This window comes from Corvus moneduloides, chromosome 2 (genome assembly GCF_009650955.1).
Source record: "Corvus moneduloides isolate bCorMon1 chromosome 2, bCorMon1.pri, whole genome shotgun sequence".
In the NCBI taxonomy this organism is placed as follows: domain Eukaryota; kingdom Metazoa; phylum Chordata; class Aves; order Passeriformes; family Corvidae; genus Corvus; species Corvus moneduloides.
This window is the reverse complement of record NC_045477.1, coordinates 51,762,115-51,788,536: the sequence shown is the minus strand read 5'-3', so window position 1 is coordinate 51,788,536 and position 26,422 is coordinate 51,762,115. Positions and strand designations below refer to the sequence as shown.

The 26,422-nt window shown below is 38.8% G+C and overlaps 1 protein-coding gene across 3 annotated transcripts in view; it reads left to right on the top strand.

The window, feature by feature from the left end:
• The window catches only part of DCLK1 (doublecortin like kinase 1), a 242,854-nt gene that overhangs the window by 14,341 nt on the left and 202,091 nt on the right, over positions 1–26,422 (top strand). The gene's annotated exons all lie outside the window — the stretch shown is intronic.

Sequence of the window (26,422 nt, the reverse complement as noted above, 5' to 3'; positions counted from 1 at the left end):
TATTAATTATAGCAAAACTGGAGAAGCTCTTAACCTGGTGAAGGGCAAGGCTAATTTCAGCATGACCTGAATTGATTTAGAGCAATGGTGACTCTAGAGAAATAAGGCAGATATTTGCATTTACAGATGTAACTTATTAAACTGAAGAAGTCTCCCTGAGAAGCTGGAAGCTGCTAGAGACCATGATATTTCTGCTGTAATATAGCTGTGCTTTACAGATTCTAGGTTCAATGATTCACAGATACACAGCAAGCAGTGTTGCTTTTGGGAGATGCTGCCAAATATGCCTGATACAGGTAAATAAATGTTCAGCAAGATCTGGTGATGTCCTAACATATCTGCAGTTACTGGGGCTGGTGTGCAGGCATAGTTCTGGAAGCAGCTACAGCAGTACCCTCTGATCTCAGAGAGGGCTACTTAAAGGACAAGCTGCTTATTCAGAGCACTGGTTCAAATCAGGGCCAAGTCTGGCTTGACCAGAAGTCCTTTCCATCTACTGTTTTGTATCAGTAACCTCTGACACCAGTTACACACAGCAGTACAGTTCTTGGTGACTGTGTACATGCCTGTAATGATCTCCTTACTGTGACTTTGTTGGAAACTTTGACCTGGAGCAAAATGTGGATGTGAAATTCTTTTTGTCTGCAACAAAGGTGAAGCATATGTCAGGGGAAACTTTCAACTCCTGTCCTTCCTTACCTTGCCTCATGCTCCAGGGCGCACTAAGGCTAGTAAATTGGAGGAAGGTGTTGAAATTTTAAATCTGCAGAGGTCAGTGGTGGTCTCTGCTATGACATTGACAGAAGATCTTGAATGATTATTCTGGTTCCTGCAGACCTTCTCAGTAAAGAAGGGCTACATATGCTTTGTATTGTATATGTAAATAAACTGGTGCTTTAGCTCTGAAGAAGTGCAGCCTGGAAGGATGCCACTGTTGTCTCCTGGATGATGTGCTCGCTTTTATCTTTTTGTATTTGAAACTCCCCTTTAATGATTGTGCTCGAAACAAACCAAAAAAACCCCTTTACAGCTGTTTTTGAACTCTAACTCCTGATATTATCTAGTATTATCCTACTGCTGGGATGAAAGGGAAGACCAGATTTTCTTGGCCCTTACGCTGGCATAGTTCAGTTGAATCCTTTGTTAACTCATGGGCTTTGAGTTGAGTGTAAATCAGTGGTGCACCAGGGACACTTGTTACCTACCTTGTAGCCTGAAACCCTCATGTCCAGAAGTTCTCCCAAGAGACTGCCATCTCCACGCTCCTTCCCCTTTTGGATATAGGCATGAAATTGTGTAGTTCGCTATCTAACCCTCCTGGTAAGGTTAGGGTTTAGGGGAAGGGGGGTGTGTGTGTCCTGCAGGTGTAACAGAGACTTTGCTGTTGGCATGTACAAAGCAGCTTTGCTGGCAGAAAGGGAAATGAATGACTCCATGCTCAGCAGGAGCAGCCTGTTGCTCAGCCCTGAGTGGGGAAGTCATTGATTTCCTGTGCCGCTAGGCAATTGCTGCTCCATTTTTCTCTGCCAAAAGCCTGATCTCCCAGATGGCGTTGGGGACACAATGATAGATTTCTTTATTGCTAAATTCAAACTGTGAATTATTACTGGGAGGAAATCCATGGTAAATCCACAATTTTTCCAGTACTATTTGTAGTTGGGAACTGCTACTGTGACTCCTGCTGGAGCTCTGAAGGTTCTGGAAAAGCCTGTGTTGAGGGGCTAAATCTAACAAATCTGTGATTAAATCTTTCATCGCTAACTTAAAAAGCAATAAAATCTTAAAGTTCTGAGTCAAAAAAAAGTAATTTACTGTAAGGATAAGAGAATAAAGCTCTCCAGGGATCATTCTTTGGGAATATAACTTGGAGACAGGCCATTCTGTACTGTCATCTCTTCTAAGTTATTTTATGAGGCCAACACTGGAATTGCCCTTCCATAGCAACAATTGACATGAGTCCCCTGTGTTGTTAGTGCAGTTGGACAGTGTGTACATATATGTTGTGGGATACTATCATTAGATGCCTAAGGTTAATAAAAAGAAAGTAGCAGGAGTAGAGTCTTAGCTGGGCATCCAAGTAAGGTGGTTGTCCCATACTGACACTACACATGGAAAAACTGAGCTTGAATGCTCTTCCTCCAACAGCCTTGTTAGTTGTGATGTTTCAATTTGTATCTCTAAAATATGTCAATAAATATTTTGTTCACATAAGAGGAATTTAAATGATGGCCTATAAAATTTGATGACAATGTAAAGAGCTTGTCTTGCTGAGAGAGGTAGTACTTAGACAATCAGAATCTGAGGCAAGTTGTAATTGCTAGGAAGAAATCTCTCCTTTGACATCCAGTTGATTCTCCATCCCAGAAATTCCTTCTTGGTTTTGGAAAATTTAGTAATTTTTGATGCACATGATGCTTTGTGAGTGTTTCTTAGAACTCCAGGGCTTGATTAAGTAGGTGTGTTGTAGTAGTCCTTTCAACTTTTTAATTCTGGAATAGCAGAAGAAAGGGGTGTGGGGGAAAACCAAACCAAAAGAAAAAAAAAAAGAGCAAACTAAACTCACAATAAACCACAAGAAAGCAATCCTCAAAAAAACCAAACCCCAACAAAATTAACCAATCTTGTCTCACTGGGTTAGTGGCAGTTCAGGGACTAAAACTTGATGTTTTCCAGTGTTGGGTGGGTATTGACTTTGGATTTCATGCATTACTTTAGTTTTGTTTAAAAAAAAAAAAAGTTTCTCCTTACTGCAAACAGGGTGACTAGTGGCTTATTTGCATTTCCTTATAGAACATACAAAGAATCTGTATTTTGACTTCAAGGTCTTGGAAGCTTTAGAATATCATTTAATTTGTGCTAAAAAGGGCACAATATACAACTGCAGTCTGTCTGTAAAGCACATCAGTGGCCTGCATTTAGCATACTTCTGCAGTTAAATTATTAATGACTCCTCAGAGCTGGATAGGTTTCACACTGTGTCTGGAATAGTTTATGTATACTTTTATAGATATACTTAATTTCTACTGGTACAAGGGCCTTTGTACTCTAGAGAAAGAGATAGTCACTTCCCTGTACCACACTGGTGCATTTGAAGATGGTGGGACTCTCAGAAGTGTTTAACAGTCTTATGAGCACAGCCCAAAATCAAAAGCTTTCCAGGGTGAGATCTTGAAGCATTTTCCTTGCCAACTTTGCTATGTAAGGAAAATAAAAATAGAATGAGTAGGTGTAATGGCTGCCTGTAGGAATACAGATAATGAGGGCATGCTCCTACTATGAGCACTACTCAACTTTTTAGATTAACCTCATGTTTAAGTTCACGAAAAGATATTGTGAGTGTTGACCCTTAATATTATTGTACACTTGCACAGGGAGGAAACACTTTCTCATGACTGAAATGTGTCTTGCTTTACTGTAGCTGCAGTGTTCCAGTTTGATTCCTAACCTTTCCTTAACAGAAGGTGGTATTTTCAGTTTGATGTGCCTAAAAAAATGGCCTTCTAAAAGGCAGTGTGTGGACACAATGCAGACATTGAGGACACAAGCTGTGTGCAGAGAGAGAGCCCAGTTGCCTTGTTGCAAGCTATTTGCTGGTTTCTGTTTGCTTGGTGCACTTCTAGAATAACACTGATGACTAAAATGGGAGAAAACTAATCAAGGTCACATTTAACAGCAATACTGTGAAGCAGTGCCATTTTTAGAAGTGTTATGATGTGTATATTTGTGCAGGGTATTTACAGTTTGCATGTTTTGATAAAAAGTAAAGGTTGGAAAGGAGTACATTGTTACCATGTACATCCTCCATTTGCTTTTGGCAGAGCAAACATCTGGTTTTTAATAGGACCTACTTATTTGAACAGGTGGTTTGCTTAGCTTAACAAGATGCAATCATGCAAATTATTTTTCAGTTTATGCATTATGCTGTTGTTTTGACTCCAGACAGATAAATGGTCAGTGCCAGAGCTACTGGACTAAAAGTCGCTATCTTTTTGGGGTTTTTTTTTCCTAATAAATATTTTATCACAAATCAAATTGCCTTTACAGGTATGAAATACAGTCACAGTTAATTAAAGGCATACACCTTACAGAAGTATGTGTGAGGCATAGGATGTCCCTCAATTACCTTGCTTTAAGCCATTAAAATAGCTATTAAAGAACCATGGCTGCAAAGAAAGGGAACATCACAGTGCTGGAAAGCTTAAAGCTTCTTCATTGAGTGTAATATGCTTTTGTTTCTTAGTGGAAACCTGCTATAAACTGGCTGTGTTATGATCCAGACAAACTCCCTCTCCTGTGGACTTCTCTTTTTGAATACACATGATATCTTAGTTTTTAAAAAGGAATACTACTGTTCTAAGAAAATACTCTCTTAAGGCAGCAAAAGCAACTGTTTGCACCTACACCTAAAATGAGCATGTATTTTTTTATGGTTTTGTTCTTAACAAGTGAAAAACATTCGATAATAACATCTGTATTCTACAGTAAATTCCTGGCCAAAGCTACTGTTTTGTAGGATCTATTAAACATCTCAAATGTCTTTCTCTAGACCTGGATTGTCCTTGGTACAGAAACACCTACATAAATGAAGGTAGGTATCATTCACAGGACGATATTCTCACCTCAGAGTTTGGGTAGTGTATATTGTACAACAATCTAGACAAAAGGAATGTTAACCAAAGTAAAATTTATGTGCAGCAACTCGTTTTGTGTGTGCCTGTAGTTCTGATTCACATCAGCATTTGTAATCAATTCCACTCTTAATATAGAAGGTGTATTTAATTTTAAGGGTGACTGGTTGTGCCTGTTCTTTTTATTTGTGAACTTGTAGCTACAATCCACTCAAAATAGCACTTATTGTCCACATTTTTCATTTTGCAACAACAGGAAAAATTTTAAGTTGTGTGCATCTTATCTTCTGTATCTCAACAGAGCAACTTTATCTTCTCTCTTTTGTTGAAGGCCTTGGAGCTCCCTGCCAGCCACAGGCACATGGGTGATGTTGATTGACCAGAGCACCATGGTGAATTCTCTGTGAGGTGTAGCTGTGCAGATCCTGACTAACTGTGAGAAAACATTAAGTAAAATGACTTCTGCTGCTCACATAAGCATTTTAACAGGGAAACAACAGCTGTTGAGGTTGTACCTTAATACTGGACTGACATCTGGGATCCTGAAACCTGTTGTTCTTACACTGTATGAGCTGTTCTTTCCTAAAAGGCTTCTAATGTGAATGCTGGAAGGCCATACCCATCAGACAATACCTGTGCTCCTTATATTAGACACGAATTTTAGGCCTTGTCTGCACAATGCTGACAGACCACCATGTTATATAGCTGTGAGAGACATTAAAAAACCCCCAAAGAGCACCTCTTCAGCTTGTAATGCACTTCACTTTCCCTCCTTCTTGCTTGCAGTATATTTAATCAAAATCTTTTTTTTTCCCTCTGGAAGAGGTATCATTTCTGGCTCTGGTGTTTTGAAACTGATTTTGGGGAAGGATTAAAAAGATGAGGTTTTTTTCCTCAGTACTGAGGAAAAGGCCCCTTCTTGAAGAGATGATAGTGTGAAAAACAAACAAAAAAATCAATGAGTGAAAATTGCCTGTCTCAGTAAGTTGTGATGGGCTCTGGATATCTTGGCAGATTCTTACAATTACTGTTGAGAAAAGTGGACTTCCACTACAAATTAGACTGTACTTTGAGAAAAGCATAAAAAACTGGTTTAAAGTCATTTCTGCTAGGGTAGAAAACGTGCTGGCAATTGGTATTATCCTGGTGTTAGAGGTGAGGTCCTTGAACTCTTGTGCTTCTGTATAGGCTGTTTCATTGTCATGTTATGACATTGACTAACAATTTTAATTGTTACTCGAATAAAGTTCTCTGTGAAGGAGTGAACAGAAGCCCATTCCAGGCTGAAAGCAGTGTGTCCGTTTATTTGTCTAGGGTCGGTTCTCATTAAGCTGAGACTGACGACTGTGTTGCTCTGTCTCCAAAAGCTTCTCACAATAGGAGTTTCCATGGCTGCCAACTGGCATCCCACAAGAACTGTAGACTGACTTTGAAAATTAAGAAGAGAAGGCGCCATCTTCTGCATCCTTTGGAGTGGCTTGTGTGCTGTGCAAAACGAGAGCTGTTATTAGTTGATTGAGACTGAAAACTTGCATACCTGCTTCAGAATGTGTTAAATATCACATAAGTTGATCTTAGTGTCTTTAAAGATATTCAGATACTCTTTAGAGAGTTTATGTACTGTCAGAAGCCCTTCTTAAGGAAGAGTAATTTCTAACTCTTCAAGGTGGAGTTTCATATTGTGTAAGTGTAAGGAAGTGTTTCTCAGTGGAAAGGAGATGGTGTGGTCATTCAGAACTATCCATTTCTAGAATAAGCATCTTTTTTCTCTACATCTGGTCTTTGCTTTGTTGTTTAAATGTGCAATGTAACCAAGAATAGCTTGTTAGCCATTTAAGTTCTGATTTGTGTTTTACTGGCTATTAGGGAAGGAGGAGAAAAGCAAATGGAAACATCCTCAGCTGTATGATCTTGTTGGGGTGAGTTTGTGATTTTTTTTTTTTTAATTGTTTCATGGAAGAGAGTTTGGAAAAGTGCTTGCAGATTTCTCTGATGATGCTGTATGACTGCTTTGTGGAGAAAGCCATGAGATTACTGGTGGTCATGGAGAAGAGTTTCCAGTGCTCAGTAAAACACAATCCTCAGGACCAAATAAGTTCTTTATTAACAGCTGAAACCTTTAACCTTTTTGTGATGCTTTCAAACAGTAGTCATCCTAAAATTTCTCTCTTCTGCTCCCCCTGCCTTATGGCTTTGTCTGAACCAAATGAGCTTGATGGTTTGAAGATTTTTACAGGGTATTGTCAAACTGTTGTGTTCACTGGGATGATTTTATTTGTACTCTCTGAAGCTGTTACTGTTAGTAATGCTTTTTTTTTGTTGGCAAAGTGTGTATTTCCTTCCTCTTAAGCGGTATGATGTAATAGTGCTGTAAAAAAGCATAATGGATGTTGGATTTGCTGGGTTGTTTCTGTTCCTTCTAAAACTGGTTGTTACAAGAGGATTAAGAATTTCTAGCCATTTAGGAGAATTTTAAGCATCATCTATGGAAAAAACCCAACATTTTCCTCTCGCAGTTTTTTGTAGCACGTGTTTCTTTCCTGAGAAATTAAATTATACTATTAATACGAAAAATTCTACAATAAGCATTGTAGCTTATTAGAACTTAAATATTTCCTTTTTAATGTAAGTATTTTTGTATAATTCTGTCTTTGGATTGTTGGGCCTAGAATTCTTACATAAACACTTGGAAAACATTGGCAGTGCCTCTTCTGAAAAACATTGAATTAATAAACTAAAGGATAATAACTTAATCAAACTCAGGTTTGAACAGCTACCTGAGATTTAGTGCCTGCATGTTTCTTTCCACTTAGTTTTCTATTCAATACCTTTTGTCAAGCTGTTGTGTAGAAGAAAATTCTTATATGAATGATGAATGCTGAGAGGGTAAACTGCATAAATATTCTGTCACTAGCTGTGTTCTTTTCTGAAAACTAATCCTTGCATTTATAGGAACCAAGGTCTTTCCAGCCCTTCAAAAGGCAATTGATACTGGCAGAATAATTCAAAAATTACTGACAGTGCAGGAAATGGTAGTGGCAGCCCAATTTTGTACCTTGTTTTTCTAATTAAGTTTTTATGAAACCAGTTTCTTTTCTGAAACTGCAGTAAACTGTGAAAACATCTTATGTTCAACACTTTGAAGCTTCTTAAGTCATGCACTTTGGTGTTGCTTGTGAGTGGCAAGAAACACAAATATTTTTGAATATTCAACCTATTTAGTCTGGCATTGTCTCTTGTGCTTCTTTTTCGGTAGGAAACAAGTCTAGGGCAATGACATACTTTTCAGGTGCTCATCAAGTTATTCAAGATGAATTCAGGTCTCTACCTCTAGGATTCTTTCTTAAATGTACCATGCTGTGTATAGGACTTGGAGATGCAGTTCAGTTTCTTAGCTGTGGCTTTTGGAAGCGAGACTGAGAAGATCTTCAGGGACAACAGTATTATGTAATATTAAATCAGTGATGTACCATGTATTCTGGCCCTTCCCCCCTCCATTTCTCTTTAAGATTGAAACTAATTTGTTCAGTCCTGGAGGAAGTATTGATTTAATCTCTTCTGAATCTATGTCCCCAGTACTGTGTGCCAGTTCGTGGGGGCAGACTGTCCAGAATCAATCAGCTTTAGAAGCTAATACAATTACCAGTAGGGGAAAATATTTCCATTCTACTGAATGAAGGCAGCAGTGCTCTGAAAATGGCTTAGGTTTTTAGAAGTAAATCAAACTCTTTTGAGACTCTTTTCCTGATGTCACTGGTTAATGGTACACAAGGCGTACACAATCACATAGCTTGTTCTTAAATTTTAATAAGTACTTTCTCTTACATTTTTACCCCAAAAAACTTCTGAAGTAGGTCACAAGCAGATGCTTTTGCTTGAGAAATCTGCTGGGGAGGGAATCAAGCTTCTTCCATAGGTTTGAATCCTTGAAGTCATAGACTGAAGAGCAAAGAAGTCTTTGGGGACTTGAGGACAGGACATAGTGCTTTACTCATAGATAAAAATGAGCACGAATGGTGTGAAATTATCAGAGATGAGTAACTTCAGAAAGCAAGGCAGTACACTCCCACTGGAAGGAGTTATATAGGGTTTTGAATTCAGCTGGATGATACTGAAAATAAAACTCATGTTAAGTAGTTAAGACTGATTGCCTCTCCCAAATCAGTTGTTCTAGTGGATTTGCTTTTCCATTAAATGTTGAATCTCAGAAACTGCTTTTAAATAAAACTCCTCTGAGCTTTAATAGCTTAAAATTGTAAGAGACATTTACTCATCAAGTGAATAGAGTGAAATCTCAGTTTGAACTGCTTTTAATTATCTCTTTGGTTTGGTATAAGCAATGATGTTTTCAACACTGCCGGGCAATAGGGGACAACTGGGGGCATCTTGTGGAATAGCCAGGGTAGAATGCCTTTGATTGAAAGGGAGGCAAGACAGACTTTGCCTAAAATGGATATGCTGACTTTTAAAATAGAAGAGTGTTTGCTGTTTAAAATATCTTCACCTGCCTTCCCTTGCAGACAGGTTATATGTGTTTTGCATTAATTTGAATTGCAAACTGAAGCTGCTGCTATATACCATGCATTCAGAAGCTAAACCTTAGCTCTTCCTTTATTCTAGTTGTCCTTGAAATATCCTGCTGTCTCATGTTCCCTTTCTTGATTTCTTACACACTTCTGAATCATTTGTCTGTTTCTGAAGGTTTTCTAAGAGTCTACTTAATTTTCTTTGATTTTTTTAAACTTTTCTTTTCTTGTGTCTTTCAGTACTATCTCCCTTCTTGATTTCTAGTCACAACTCCCATTTCTTTAAAATCTAGCAAATTCTGAAAAATTCTGTGGAGTTTGTTCTGTGTGAAATGGTTTCCTGAGCACATCTCAGTTCTATAGTCCAGCTCTTTTGTTCTGTTAGTATATCTTGTATGCTTATAACCAAGATTTCTTTAACCTTCTGCTGTTTCCCATGTATGAAATCTGTGTTTGCATTTACACCCACACAAAATCTGAGTTAAAGCTAATGCAGTTTATGGAGTGTTTAAGTGGCATACTTGCGTGCTCCTTGGTGAGGAAATAACTTTGAGAGGGAGGTGCGTGTGTTGTGGGAATGGTCCTGGCACACTGAGCACTGAAAATGAGAAACCCTGTGTTCACACGAGAATTAACTCATGCATGCTACAATTCTTTCTTGCTGATAAAGAATAGAAAGCTTAAAAAGCTAAAAATTCACCATCATGAAAAAAGTCCATATATGGCTTTGTTGATTCTGATACAGGGTTGGGTTTTTTTTCCATCCACTTTTTACTATAGCTACATAGGCATGTATAGGATCGGTGCCCCTGTGTGGGTATGATGGTACTAGCGGTTTACACTGTGCAGTTGGGTTTAGGGGAGAGCACCTGGAATACAAAAGGATATTTCTGTTATCTCCTGTCATCTGAGTAGCTCATATTGGTGTCTGAAATGCTTTTGTACTTTCTTTATTCTTGCTACATAAAAATACCTCCTGAGCCCCAGCACCTTCGCTGTTCTGTACATTTGTGAAAAAGGCTGCATGTAGGTCTTAGAGGGAAAAAAAATTAACATTTGGATGTTTCAGTTTCTAAACCAGAACACATCTGTTCTGGGGCAGATTGAGGAGCATTGTGAATACTCTGGAGTAATCTGTTTAAATGGAGTGTGATCTTGATGAATTAGGAACATGAACTGCAATCAGTGTAAAATTTAATAAAGCAAATATGAAGCAGCTAATGTAGGAAAGAATAATCAAGTGGCCTGTCGGAGCTAGAGGAACAGAAGCCAGGTGAGAGAGCAGTAAGCATGACGTGAAGATTTTTAACCCAAGGACTGTTGAACATTACATTGCTATGAGATGGTGGGAGAACAGGCATGTAGAAGTGTTTAGTGGTCGTGCAGTTGATTAGCGTCCTTGTGAATGCAGTTGTTCACATCTGCTTTTTTCCATCAGGGATAGGCAAACTAAAATTTCTGTACCTCATGTAAAGATAATTGGACTAATATTAGCATTGATTGGCCATCAGTACTGTGAGCAAAGGTTGAGAGAGACATAGTATCTTAAGGGATGAAATAAGAAGAGCAGGGCTATTCTAACTGGGCAAGGACCAGGAACGTTAATACTTGAACTTTGGTTTTGGTTGAACTTCGCAGCAAATAAACTTGAGATAACATTCAATATCTGTAGTCTGGACATGCCAGACAACTAGGTAAAGTTTCTCTGGGACTCTATTTCTATAATGGAAGACTGAAATAAAACCTTTTATAATCATGTATAGGTATTCCAGTAGTCAGCGTGTGATATTTTGAGGTAAAGTATTTGTCAGAATTAATACATTTACTCAAAAACTTTTGTTCTTGATAAACAGTGATTCAGTTGAATTTCTTTTTAATCAGACAATTTCATGAAGACACAAGCAAGAAATAATACTATGAAAGCTAAAATCAGTTTTAAAACATTTACGGAATTTTAAATGTGGGACCAAAAGAGCAAATCGGTCAAGATTATAGATCTTTATAGATTAATTATATAGATTAATGTTATAGATTAATGGTATTTGTAGGAATGTCACCTTGCTAAAAAATGCTTTCAAACAAAAATTATATTGCAGCTTGATTTAAATCTCATTTAAGCAGCAGTATTTAAATGAGGTGGCCTGGTATTGAGCCTGCTGTGCTTCATCCTTTGGTTGTTTGTGGGGGGAGGGAGGTGATGAGAACGAAAGGATGAGACTTTCCTTTCTCTGGCAAGTCTTCAATGACACTGTAGGAGGAGTGGCTTTTAAATGTGGCATCCCTGTAAAAAACTAACCTTTCCATCTGCAGATGGAGGAGGGCTGTCCTAGAAAAGAAAAATCAAGCTCTGGCTTCTCTTGTGCTGAGTCCAACTGAATGCCAGTCATTTTTCACAGCATGCAGTAGGAACTGTTCTCTTAAATGTTACAGGAGGAGGAGGAGGAGAGGAACAACTGAATGTCACTTTGTACCTCTGTAGGAAGAGGAAAGCTTTAACAGTGCTGCCTCACTTATAGGCAAATAATTAGAAGGATCACTGAAATTAGAGGCATGTGCTCTAAAAAAATGGCTGATACTTGAGGGTCCTCACCACTGCTCCCAGTTCCTCCCTTGGCTAGGAGAGGCTCTCCCTTGGCTTCAGTTTCAAGCTGCAGCATCTTCTCCTGCTACAGCATTGAAACAGGAACATTATGATTATTATGTACTCCTCAAGCTTACCTTTTTTTTTTTAAAATCTTTCCTTTCATTTTTTTTTTAAAAGCAGTCTGTCATGACTTCTGAAATCCTGAAGTGACAGGCAGCTTTACAGCTCTAAATTTTCTCCCCTAGAATAACCTAGGTGTAGTGTGTGGGAAGGTTTTATACACCAAATCAATGGTAGTCTGTCTGTACAGTAAGTGTTTCTGTTCTTTGGGAACAAAGCCTCGCTAAAAATGTGTACCAACTTGCCTTGGCTTTTTTTTGTATTATTTTAGATTACTCCCTGGAAATACGCCTTTAAACTTAGTACCAAAAACACCTCCAAGACAAGGAAAGGTATCAAGTCGTTTTCAGCTTGTCAAGTAGAGCTGGAACCGTTTTTCAAGGTGCATTCAGGGTGTGTGCTGCATTAGAAAGAACAAAGATTCTGCTTCTCCACCTTTGCAGTCCTAATCAGTGTTAGGCAGAAAATGATAGATAACAGATGAATGGGATGCTTATGCAAAATAAGAACAAGATATTTTACCTTCAGCAAGGTGTACATAATTCCTTTCTAAATTAGTATTTAATCTCAATCACTTAGAAATAGGGATGTAGAGAAAGGTACGCGGATTACTAAATAGTGGATATGAAGTTGATCATGAGACTAGATAATTGCCCTCTGTGAGGGTAGATAATAGACAGAAATTGAGAAGACAGTATAAAGTTGTCGTGGATGATGCTAGGAGACTGCAACAGTGAAGCTACATACAGCACAGAGGAACAGTAAGGAGTTAAAAGATTGTAGGAAGCAGCACAGGGCTACTGAAGAGACATGAAAAGATGACTTGCCTTTTACACAGGAATTTCTGTTAAATGTAGGTCAGGAAATGAAATGAATTTACAATTCTGTGAGACTCACAGGAGCCCTGGGAGAAGAAGAGTTATTGGTAGTCACTGCAGGAGGAGAAGCAGCTGGCAAATCCCAAGTAATGCATCCCATAGTAGGAAGAGAGGAAAGACTCTAGACCCTAGAAGGGTAGATGCTCCTTCGTTTCCAAAAACATAACAAGTAATTTAGAGAGTCATCTGCCATTAACATGAGCTGTGATATATCCAAGTATTTATGACATATCACAAGTGACTTTGGCAAAGATGTTGAAGCTAAGTAAGGGCTTTTTGAATAAAAAATTTAGCAGACAAAAGGCTTAGTAGCCCATCTTTTGTTTTGTCGTGTTAGTGGAGCCATAATTTGAGTTCTTCTTCCCTTTAGGCAGCTATGTTCTGCATGACTTTAAAATACTCCGTAGGCTTCATGTTCTCAGACTTCCTTTCTTAGAGAAGACGTAAGTGCTGTGAATAATTCCATTCTGAGTCAACTGACTAATGCTAACAAGTGTCAGGTATTGTGACACATCCTGCAGCAGAATAGTCAACTAAATTAACCAGCGGTTTTTTTGTTAGTACTCTCATTCATAAAATTTTTGTGAAAACTCTCTTCAGACATCATCCACTCCTCTAAATTGTCATATAGAGGAGAAGAAAGACCTTCAGCTAGTTACCAACACTGCAAAACAGTTGAGCAAACTGTACTCTTCCTAGTTTTCTGCCTTCCTATAGGGAAGATGTTATCCTACAGGGAAAGGGGCAGGGAAGCGAAGAAAAGGTTGGCTTGGGGTTTTTCTTTCCTTCCCCCAATAAATGTAAAGTTATTTCCTGAACAAGGATACAATTGTTCTCTCCAAAAAGAGATTTTTAAAATTTTTTTACAGGCCTTATGTAGTTCAGGTTTCATTTTTTGGAGATGCCTGTATCAATTTCTGCTACTCAGCAATTTGCCCATGTGGGAAGGGCAGGTTGGAGCTCTTTTGTGTGCTTATGTACACATACACCCACAATCCAACATGCACATTGGTTCTCTCGAGAACAAATAGGGAGGTAGAGTTTTCTCTGAATTTTTTTGTTTGTTTTTTTCTTCCAGTCATTGTTGTCTGTGAAAAAAACCCTGTGCTATCCCAGTTACTTATTTCATGTGAATTTTCATCCTCCATCTTCTCCCTGCACCTTGTTATTATGGCTGAGATTTCCCTCAGAGTTGTGAAGTTTGGTTCATTTGGGAACTAGTACTGAGCAAAGCCCATCTGGACTAGTCCTTTTACTGTGACAGATGGCTTTATAAGGAAATAGTTTCATATATGGCATAGCATGTACAGCTGTCTTTGGAGAGGAACAGGTTATTGGTAAGTTTGGGTTGGTTCTTCCCTGATCTTGCTCTGTCACTTATAAAAGCAAACAATCTGCTACTTGCTTAAAATATTTGTTAAAATCTTTTTGGGCTGTGGAAAAAATTGTCAACAACACACTCACTATTTTACCATTGCTGTTGATCTCTAGAGATATAGAAGTGTGTTGCTCTCATATGAAAATATGAAAGTCCTCATTTTCAGAGAGACTGGGCTAATGTTTGTAACTACTTATAGAATCATAGAATTATTTAGGTTGGAAAAGCCTTTTAAGATCACTGAGTGCAACAATTAACCCAGCACTGCCAGGTCCACCACTTAACCAATGTCCCTGACTCTTTTAAACACCTCCAGGGATGGTGATTCCACCAGCCTATTCCAATGCTTGACAACCCTTTCTGTGAAGAAATAGAAACTTCTAATAGAAACACTTTAGGACACAGACTGTAAAAAGTGAAGAATGTATGCTACCCACATTCTTTGGTCCTTTGCTAAGATGGCAGCACCTCTGACTGTTCTAAGACATCAGAATAGACAAGCAGTTGAAGCATAAAGCCACTCCTGAGACTTGTGAGAAACTCATCCAGCTGTCTTACATTTCTGTCAAGAGAATTTGGTCTGTTCAGTGTCCAGTTAAAAGAACTCAAATTCTTTGTCTTGTTTGATATTTCTGGGTTTCTCTAAGGATTGCTCAAAAGTTATGGTAGCTCTGTTGGAGCACTGTAGCAGAGAGAACTTCACAGGCAATAATTGGTACAGCAACCCTTCAAGCTGTAAAATTTAAATTTTGTCCTCTACTTACTTCTAACCCTCTGGAGAAGCTGTATGTAGTAGTGCTTTTCAGGTTCTTAGGGTGAGCCTGTCTATGTTGGGAAATAGGCTGTTGATGTGTAAGATCACATTCTAGAGAAACATCTTCCAAGACCTCATAGCTCAAAAATTATTTCACTATTCCATGAAAATTAATGGAATCTCTGCAGAATTTCTCTGTTTACGTAATAGTTAAGGTGTTGAACTAAGGGAACTCAGGGACTTGTGTAGTTGGGGTGGCGGGGTTTTTTTCTGTTTATAATTTGCAATAACTGATTGATGTGCCGCATTTCTCCAGAGCAGCTGCTTTCTTTTAGCTCCACTGGGTTTTACACACCTGACAATCTTGTTGATAATCACCACTGATAACACTGACTTTCACAGTTCATTGAATAGCTGAGCATGAGTGCAGTTGTGTGACTGACTTTTGATTTGCGGAAAGCATTAAGAGGATGCATTTTCTTTTAAACTGCTGATGTTCTGGTCTAATTTCCCATGGAAACAGGCTATGGACTACTTATTTAAGTCCCCTCCTATTGTGTTCTCTACCTGTGGGTCTGCTTAAGTCAAACTTGAAAGAGCAATAGAGATTTTCAAGCAGTTCCAATCACTTTGAGGAATTTTATGGCTGAGTAAAATAAACTTGGGTTGATGCCCTCAGTGCTGCAAGTGGACTTTTCCCCTTGAGGAGGTGAGGCAGCCAGGACTCCTGTCACTGATGCTGTAGTCAGTAGTTTGGCAGTAGTCAGATGGTCAGTAAACAGATAGTTGCTACCTCACCTGAGCTCCGTGGAGATGTCACCGTGAATTGGAGAGGGCTGAAGTTACCATGGCAGGAGGAGCACCCATCCTGTGCCTGTTGGTGGGAACCTGCTATCAGTGAGTTCCTGTCTCTGAGCAAATGTATGCAGGCTCTCTTCATCTCTTTCTCTGGAATACATCATTCTGGGGAGTTACGTGGCTTGGCTAGGCAGCTGAACGAGCTAGTTTTCTCTGTGAAGAGAGAACTTATTGTCATATTGGTTTCCTTTCCTGGGAAGTGCAGCATGTGGTTGGGTTTTCCCCACCATGTTCACTACTAAAAATGTATGCCTTGAGCATGCTCTCCACATGTGCACATACACAAAATGTATCTGTAGTTAGAATGCATTCAGGAGAAGGCTATCTTTGGCATCTAGTTACTAAAGAAGAGAAAGTATTCTCTACTAATAAATATTTACAAGTGAATAAGAAACTCAAACATATATTTCTTAGCTCAAGTGAGCTATGATGTATGCCATTGTCCTGCCTTTTCACTGTGTTGACACTTGTTTTATCCAGCTTGCAGATATTCTGGGCGCATTCCTCAACAGTTGTTCTGTGCCATTTTCCCCTCAGCCTCCCTCTTCCCTGAAAGAGAAAACACTGGCTGAAATGGAAAGCATTCCTCTTCAACTGCAGTATAAATCTTCAGGTGTATTTGCCAGCTTTTGAGCCAAAGGGAGAAAGGGGCTACTGGCTGCTGATGCAGTGAAACATTAGTTCTTTTCAAGTCCAATTTTACAGAAATAATGAAAATTGCAACCAGTAATTCAGCATTTTCATTTCTGGTTCTTTTAATGGTGGGAATGCTGTAGGAAGTAATATGGAATATACCCACCCTATTTAGGGTTGCCTTTATAGTTGCTTTGTTTCAGAGTTTTTATAAATTAGTCTCTCCAGTTTCCGTGGCAACTCAGTTGTCTGCATTGGTTGCCAAGAAACAGCTTCTGCTGCACAAAGGGCAGGGACACTGCTATGGAGTGATTTCATTCTTGGCACTAATAGGCAGTGGAAGTGAAAGCTTGATATTCCATGGAGTATGGCCTCCATATTGACTGTTAGAAGTTTATTTTTTTAGAAGTGTAATTGAGGTGTTTGTTTCTTTATTGTATTTAAGCCATCACAAACTTCCTGTTATACATAGCTACAGAAATCTTGTGGAAAGACCTAATAGTTACACAGACATAAAGCACTGGAAAATGCATGTTTTGAGAACAGTTTAACCAGCCATATGGTAAATCATTTGATTCTCTGGTTAAAAAGTTAATTGTTTTTACAATAAATCCAAGTTCTGTGGCTTGTAGTTGGCAAATAAATATTCTCCTTCTCCATATCCCAGCAAGGACAGGATTAAAAGTGAGCACTATTAGAATAACTCTTGGACACATGGCTCCCTGGGCCCTCTGGAGCTCTAAGGGTTTTTTCCTTATTTGACCTCTGGTAGAACTACAATCTGGATTCCCATCTGATCTTTCTTTTAAGAAGCACAAACTGACACCTGTCATCAGTTCTCTAAAATGAATGCAGACAGAGGGATCATATTGTGAGTCATGATTCTGCATTAGTGTAAAATTTTATTTTTGAGGGTGCCTTCCAGCTGTCAGTTTTATGGCTGTGATTTTCTGAGTACATGGTCTCAAAGTAAGTAAAGAATTCATTTAGAATTTGTTAAAAAATAATACAAATATTTGCAAATGAGAATATTCATTTGCCTTTTAGTTTTGTAAGCTGTAATCAGGATAAAATATTGTACATCACGCATTTACATACTCATAAATCCTGTTCTGTGAAAGAGTGAGAGGATTGCACACTTCCTTAGAGACTGGTGCAGATACAGAAATAGGGTCTTTCGATCTTGGTGTAGAATCCACAACTCAGATCTAGTCTGCCTCCTCTCACTGATTCTCTAATGAGAAGAGCCATTACTGTAGAGTGTAACATGAGTGCTACTCTTTCCTGGGGTTTGAGTCAATCACTATTTGGAATAGCTGCAAGGAGATGGAGTTGAGTAGTATAATACAAAGTAGTTTGTTATATGCAGAAATGTAGATACTCTTGTGGAGGAGAAAACCTGTTGCATAGCATTGTCTGTCCACAGGTGTTTAAGAAAGGAGGCCAAGAACAGTTGTTTTCCTTTTTAGCTAAAATGCCAGGAGGAATCTGGAATTTCAAGGCAGCTTACAAAGTACAAGGAAAACCTGAGAAGTTAGAAATTTGATAGCATCTCTGGTTCTATGGCTTAGGCTAAAGGCAACATTACCTGTAGCCACTTGGCTTTCCCAAGTACTGAGGAAAGTACAGCCTCTTAAGGTAAGTGTTACCAAAAAGCACCATGGTTACTTTCTAGTTTTTGGACACTTTAAAAAGCCCTTTGCCACACAATACTAGCCCTCCTTATGTTAACTGGCACGCCTGCAGGCTAACTCTCAGGAGTTCCTCTGGACTTGATTTAGCTTAGTTTAGAAATGCTTTGACTTTTGAAAAACTGGAGTTAAGTCTCTCAAGCCAAATTGGTGCCTCTGCATGGTCCTCTCAGCTTGATGGATTACTAAGTGAAGTGCAGTTTTATCTCTGACTTCTGTTATCACCATTATTACTGATTTTTAATTTTTTTTTTCGTTTCTAATATAAGTGCAGAAGTACTCAAACCTTTCCTGTGCTGCTGTAATAAAAATAATCTGTTGTTTCATAGTGAGGGTGTTTGTCAGGTAAGTTATAGAGCAGTGAGATAAAACTACTGGAAATCAGAGTGAGCAGTAACTTGACAAATTAATAATCTGTTTGAAAAGCTACATACCAGATTTCAGGTATGGCATTACACCTTAAGCAAACCAATTATATTTTGCAAGTTAGGAATAAAGCAATGAATCTGATGGTGGTATTTCATAAGGCAAAACACAGCCCTCAGCCACCTTTTGCTCCTAGTTTGCTGTAATCTGAAAGCTTTGAATTTGAAGAAGAATACGCTGGAAAATAAAGGAGGAAGTTGCCTATCTTTTAATGAATGCCATAAATAGCAGCCTGTTCTTTGTACTTGCTCTCTCTTTCAGATACTTAATTTCATGATACAAGCCCTACAATGTTCTTTAAAAACCATTTGGGTATTATTAAGTGGGGAACATTAAATTCTCTTTCTGCATAATGTACTTACAATAATTTGCAGTTGCCCAAATAGCTTTACAAGTCACTTGAGGCATGATTTACCTAAAATTTATATAAATCAATTCGATACTAAAACATACTTAATGTAAAAGTTATAGCATGGACTAATGAAATCCAGGCAGCAGGATTAAGTTTTTGACCTGAACTTGTCCTTTTGAACCAGCTGCAGGGCATCACTCGAACTGTAGACTTAGAGAAATGCTCTGATGTTGTAATCTCCAGCCAGACAGGTTGATTGAAGAGTCAGTGATCACTGTTTAAATATTTATTAAATAAGAATGTTTGTTTTAAATACGATTTACAAGAGAGAAAATGAATTGCAATACAGTTCAGTGCTACTTTTTGAATTATTATTAGATCTTTATGTAAACAAGATCAGTCATGCAGATTGAACCTGGCTGAACTCTAGATTTTTTTCCTTCCTCTTCTTACATAACAATCTGTAAAATCCTGATTTGATACAACAAATCCACATGAATGTTTTATGTAAAATATGTCCTATATTCCATCTCTTTTTATTGCCTATCCTGCCAAAACCAATCAAACTACTGAATACACACATGAATATCAATTTCTAAAGAAGTCCTTTTTTATGCTAGCTCTGTAATGGCCCAAATGAATTTATTCCAGAAAAGGGCTCGAATGGGAAAAAAAAATGCCCAGGTTGGTGTCGTTTACATGAGATGAGGTCTCTCTGTAACTTGCTGATGTTGTCTGGTATGCTCACATTGGCAGGATGTGCCTTCCAGCCTGGCTGTGGCTCTGCAGCTTTAGGCACAAAAGGTGCATCAGCGAGCCCTATTCCGACTGCTCCTCCCAGCTTTTGGTGCCATCAGAGTGTTCCTGTTTTATCTAGAGTTGGAGAGTGTCTCTGTTCAATAGTCCAGTTTTCTCATAATTCAGTCTCATAGAAAGGAGCTGAATGATGGTTTTAAGGTGTTTGTGCTACCTAGTGAAGCTTACAGTCATTCCAGTCTGAGGTAAGGACCAATCTCTTTTTACACTGCCTCCAAAGTATCTGGAGAGAAAAAGACACACTGAATTCAACTGTGACTATTTTCACAGCACATCTTAAAATTCAAAAAACTGAAGCTTAGCTGCAGTCTGTGCCATGTGTTGGAGCTGAGCTGAGAGAAAATTCTGTAAGCATACTAATATTGCCTTAAGAAAGGCATTCATCTGACCAAATAAATAACTTTCTAGAAATCTCTTTGGGTAGATTTCCCTGTAAGGGTAATTCAGAAGAGTGTTATCACAGAATTGAGACTCTTCTGAAATACCAATAAAAATCAGCAGGTGACTGGAATTTCATTTAGTAAGTTGTCAGTACTTGCTGTCTAGAGATCTAAATAATGTGCCATTAAAAGAAAGTTACTCTCATACAGTATTGCTGTTGATTTAATAGACATTGACATCAGCTGTGTCATATGGCAGAGTCTATACACTTAACAGGTTGTTGACCCTTTTTAGCCTTGAATGATTAGTTCAATCAAGTCTTGTGTTAGGAGAAATTAGGGATATGAAACTGTGCTTACAATATAATACAAAAAAATGGCACCAAAAACTACCTGTTTAGCTCAGCTCCTGAAAATGTAGTCATTCTTTCTTCAGTCACTGCCTGGCTCCTCAGATGTTTGGGAAACTGTTTTGCCCACATTTCTGCATGAGTTGATGAAAATCTCATGAGCCATCCTTAGATTTATATTTTAGGATATTTTTTCTTTGTCTGTTCTGTTCTCTGTGCTATCTGGTTGTTTAAGGCTCTGCAAAGGTGTTGTGAACTTCTTTAGTATTCTATATAAGAAGACCTTCGGTTAGCTCCTTAGACCAAGCCTTTCCAGTGAATGCATATAAGTAAGTGCTGGTCTGGCTGTCTTTAACTACCATGTAGTGATGTTGATGTACCTTTTTACCTACTACTCATTTTCCTACCATTTTAAACAGTAACTAATATTTGGTTGCATTAAGCTAGACCTCTTATTCTGATTAACAGAGATAATTAATAGTAAACTGGAATGCCCTCAGCAAGATAAGGAGCAGGAAGACATGAATTTATTTCCATAATATAAACTTGTACTATTTTTGCCTTTGGGACTGCCTTTTTTTAATATACATTGTGAGACTTTAATTGCTTTGGCTCATTAATCGCAGAAGTTACATCTAATAGTAGTGATGACTAAAACACACACAAGGAGCATGTGCTTCCTAGGGTTCAAAGCTGGCTTAGAGGTATGAAGTCTAGTTTGGTTCAGCTTCCAGGGTTTATTAAAGTGTATATATGGGGGAAAGCTCCAGGTTAGGGTATTATACCGTTGTGTTTAATCACTCCATGTGGAACTTCTAGATTGCCCACAAACCTGCTGCTTTGGCTGTGGGAGCAACAGATGACATTGATAGTTTTTGTGCCCTCTTTGAAAGGGAGCAGAGAAGGGTTGCAGTAATCACCAGACTTCAGAGATTCTTGTTTTCTTCTGAACATACATAGGCTTGGCTTTATTTTCACAGCAGTGGCAAGATCCCATCCTGTGATTTGAAAGTGAAGTTGTATTTATTATTCACAGTTGTTTTCAAGCGGAGTCTTGCAAGGAATGAGTTTTTCAGACAAAATGCTCCCTTTTCTCGTTGTCCATTGTTTCTGAAGTTGATGGATTTTTTAAATCGTGCTTTTAAATTTGAAGAGGAAGCTAGACTGGTACACTGGCTCAGTTTGCTGAAGTTTATAAGCAGCAGGGTAGTCCCAGGGGCTGTGCTGGGCAGCCGTCTTAGGTGTGTCTGCTGCATCTTAATAAGCACAGCTGAAGCCAGCTGCAGGCAGTTCTTGGGAGGGATGAGTTTCAGATTCTGTTCACCATCAGCAAATGACAGCTTTGGAAGGCTGGTGTTGGCTCAGGCCAAGAAGCCCAGTGTTGAAGGGCTGTGAATGGCAGGATGTTTTTGAGCCAGCTGGATGTCCCTTGACAAGGTGTCTGCCACTGCCTCTGGTGTTTGGGATAGTCATCCTTAGAGGGTATTTTGTGAGTTGAATTACATGGGTTATATGTATATCTTTAGAGTTTGAGTTGGATTTCTCCTAATTAGTTGGTTTACAGTTTCTTGGTTGTTGATACTATAAAGGGGGAACCACTTTAATCTGTTACTTTGTGTACTGAATGCTAGTCATCAAGGTTCTACATTAAATCAATCAGTTATTTTACCTAGGGAAGAGCTCTTTACAATAACTCAGCCTTGATTTGCCTTTGATCTGTGCATCAAACCATAATGCTTCTCTTGGTTGCTTTCTTGTGATTGCTGTACAATATTTTGAGAATTCTTCTGCTATGAATCATTATTTGGCAGGCACATGGAGAGCTACAGGATCTAGCTGAAAACTGACGACTTTCCACATCCTGCTGATCTTGGCCATATTGCAGAACAGTGGTGGTCTCTTGTACTTAGGACTTCTGAGTCTTGTGTCATATTTTAGACAAGGTTTTAATCTTGGTTTCGGGCTAATTGTCAGAAAAATGTGTTTGTACTTAATAAAGTGTCTGTGCAATATATTAATGTATAATATCTTTTGTTGTATTGGTCCTCACGTACAACTCGAGGACAAGCAGTTGTTTATTTTAGCATGACTACTTTCTCAGCATCCAAACTAGTAATGATATCAATCTTTTTTATCTCAGACACTTGAAAATGAAAGACCAAATGATCAGGATCAGCTTGCAGAGTGGTATGCTTATTTTAAAAATAAAAAATATATGAAACTTTCACTTTCTTTCCCTGTCATCCCCCTCACCCCCTGCCTTTTTTACCCCACCAGATGCTCTTCCAGACTTTCAGCTGGGAATAGCTAATAGTTCCCTGGTACTGCACCCTGTATGCTGAAATCTAAATTGAACAAGTATTGCATAATTGCCTGAGACCAGAAGCAGGTGCTTTGGGGAAGTTACCTAATATTGCATGATTTCTGGTTAAAATTTTGCATTGGGAAGGAGTTAGATTCTCCCAAGTGCAGGCTAGGATTATGGTATGTAAAACAAAGCATCTTGCATGTGCAGTGTAAAAATGAAAACCATATGTAATACTACAGTGCCTTGAAACAATTGTAAGTGAGAACATGTGAGCTTGCAGTAGGGTTTAAAATGTGTGTAATAAGCATGGTGTGTTTTTTTTGTCTCCTGCTGGTACATTACCTCTTGATGCAATTTCACTTCATACAGCAGTTTGCTGTTTTATGAGGCTTCTTTTTCTGTCATCGCCACATATTATTAACTTTTGACTTTATTTCAAAGTTTATCCCCTCTTCCTGGGGCTTCTCTAAAATTTTGCTCTAGAACAAGAAAGTTAGTGTCCAGTCAGAAAAAAAGTACTGGAGAGTACAGAGGTCTTTTAAGTGATAACTTTTAGGATGCACCAGAAGTAAATGCTTATCAGGTAACATAGTGTTTGCAAACAGATTTGTTGGCAAGTGCAGGAGACATCAAATCTTCTAGTTAGTGGCCTGTAAACTAATTGTTAGGCTTCTCTACTGTGAGGCAGTGTCGTATTTGTGGGACTCTTGTAGCTACTTTCCAGAAACAACTCTACACTCTTGGCAAGATTTTAAAAGATGTTAATGTGTACTTAGCTGCCTGCAGCTAGTATTAATCTGAAAGCCTTATTAGGTGCTTAACAGCATCATTAGCTTCCTAAATACCTTTTAAACTGTTTGTCTTTGCCAAAAGGTTCACAAACTTTGCTGGATAGGTCTTTTAAACTCGGTTCTAGTGCTCAGGTTTCTCAGCCTGTGGTAAGACAGGTAATGTCAGGTAGAAAGTACATATAAGTAAAACCAGACACAGTTTGAGAACTATATGATAGGTTTTTTTTCAAGCTGTGCTTCACAGGGAAACTGGGGAAGGTACAGGATCTGCAAGTCTCAAAGTGATTGTCAAATAGTTGTTTCAGTGAGCCATATAATGACTTCCCTTCGGAGAAGGAAGTAAGGAAAGCCAGTAGGAAAGTGGACTGGCCTTGGAGTTTCAGTTCAGTTCCTAGCTCTGGTTCAAACATTCTGAATGTATGTGCATTACATTTTGTTTTTGTAATAGGGCCAGGGACTCTCTAACCTCCTGCTTCGCATTGTCACCATAACAAATGATTCCTAATCTTATCAGTAATATAGTAAGATAGAAATAAGAGATTTTTAAAAAAACAAAGCATGTGGTTGAGCAGGAGAAGCTGCTTAGTACAAAGGGACCTAGGGTAGATTTTGCACTTCATGGTGGCTTCCATGGGTCTCTAGCAAGCAATTCCTGGAATAATCTGAAATTTTCTATCCTACAGTTCAGCTTCTTTGCTCTGCTGTGCACCTTCCCAGCCTTTCTCCAGAGCCTCAAGTCAAGCATGAGTGGGCAGTGCATACTCTCTACTACACAAACTGCCTTAGCATACAACTTAGAAGTTATACGTTGTCTTAGGCAATGAATCACTTTGTAACTTTTTCACTGTCCATTAAGATTCCTAATCCGTCCCTAACCATGATCATTTAACAAATCAGCACATCATTGGACCATTTTCAGAGAGGTTTGCTGGAGAAACTTTTTTTAATATAGGAAATGGATAATAAGAAAGGATCTTATAAGTATGGTGGTTGCAAAAGAAAGATCATGGAAAATGGGGTGTTGTTCACAGGTGGAGGAAGGCAGCCCAATAACAGGAAACACCTTAAAGTGTGAAGTCCTCTTCTACTCTCCCATTAGTCTCTGTAGACAAAGCTTCTTTCCTGGCAAAGTGGTTTGGGAGAAAGAGGGTATCCAGCAGCTGGGGAGCCAAGAGTACAATGATTACTTCTCTAAATAGCTGGATATACCAAAACTGATGAGCCCACAAGGCTCATATTCAATGCCAGTTTGACTTGCAGATAAATGAGTTTCTGGTATTTGTTATTGAAGTCAAACATGTGTAAAATAGACTTTTTAATTTTAATATGACTTGCTGGCATAGCACTGCCCAAACTGTTTCAAAGAAGTCTCTTGGACTAGCTATTTGTTGGTTGGATTTTTAAATCTGGAGCATAAAATTGGTTATTGCATCTCTCCCTTCATGCTATTCTTATGGCCCTTCAGTATATTTTTATTTTTGTGCTTGTCTTTAATTAGGTATTTTCCTATTTTCCTCCATCTCTGAGCTGGTGTGGTGGTCATTACAAATATAGTAGGGTCTGAAGCTCAGAATAATTTTTAAGATGGTAATGTTTAGTGTCATAGAGAGATGGGATTTTTTTATTACCAGCTCATGTGGTTACAAGTTCATGTGGTATAATTAACATGTTTCATCCAGATCAAATCTTCAGAGCTTTGCTGTCAACACAGAGCAGCATCCTAGAAAGCAGTTTCCTGTTTGGCTGGGGTTCTGTTAGCAGTGCTGCCAAAAGATGCAGTTGTGTTTCCCTTTGCCTCTTCTGTGCCAGCACCAGGACTTGGAGATAGCTGACTGGAATCCCAACACCAGTAATCCCAGTACAGAATGGGGGATGGGGAGAAAGTGCTCCAGCTGGCCAGAGGTGGAAGGCTAGTATGTGAATAGCTGCATGAGAGCAGCGCTAATGTGGGCTGGCTGCAGTTTGTGGAACCACATCCTGGCAGATAATCTGCTAGATATATCTGAGTTGTGTTCATTTGCTCAGATTTAAGAGGCTTTTCACAAGAATTTGCAAAGTCATGAACTTGGCTGTGGATTCCTAACCAAATGGTGAGTCTGTGCTCCAGATTGTGGAATTTTAAGAACTTCTTATGGAAATGAGCACTGAAGTTTCTTCCTATGAAGAAATCTCTTCATGTCAGAGCTGTAGTTAATGAGGCTTCCCACATCAAGGTGATGTGAGACTGCTACATAGCATGGGGAATTTTACTCCAGATATATAATTCCTTGCCAAGTTTTGGAGAAGAACATTTCCATTTATGGAAGTGAGTTAATACTGTTGTTCTATATGAAAAGGGAAAACAAAGGGCAAAAAGGCAGGGGGAAGGACAGGGTTCTGGTCAGAATAGGATGTTAATTGATCTCTTAGTCTTGATGTTGCATTACATACCACTGTGTAATCACAGTGGTATGTAGTAGCTCACCTCTGTGTATGGGGAGTAAGCAGACTGCCTGCTGGGAAGGAAACATGCCTCCAGCTCCATTCCCTTCAACTGCAGCTTCTGAGGAGGGAGTTCCCATGTGACTGGTAATGCTCAGTGTACAGTGAAGTCATGTGGAGTTTGCCTTTTATGTAAAAGCTTCTTGGTTTCCTTTCATCAGCCTTCAAAAATTCTCAGCTTATTTATCTATTTGCCACTGTGTGCCTCAGGGGAGAGGACTTAAATTTAGAGATACTGCTTATATGACCAAACCAAATAAAGGCTATTCAGCAACCTCTCTTGCTGAGTGACCTTTTCAGCTTCTGAAACGAAGATGATGTGCTAGGTAAAACATTGTATTGGAGTGGCAAATAGCATTATTCTAAGAAGATGGTGTTTTGGTGGCAGGAAAGTTACATGAAGATGGGCATAGTTGTGACCTTGTCTCTAGAAAAAGCCGTGTTTAAGTGATAAACAAGGAGGATATG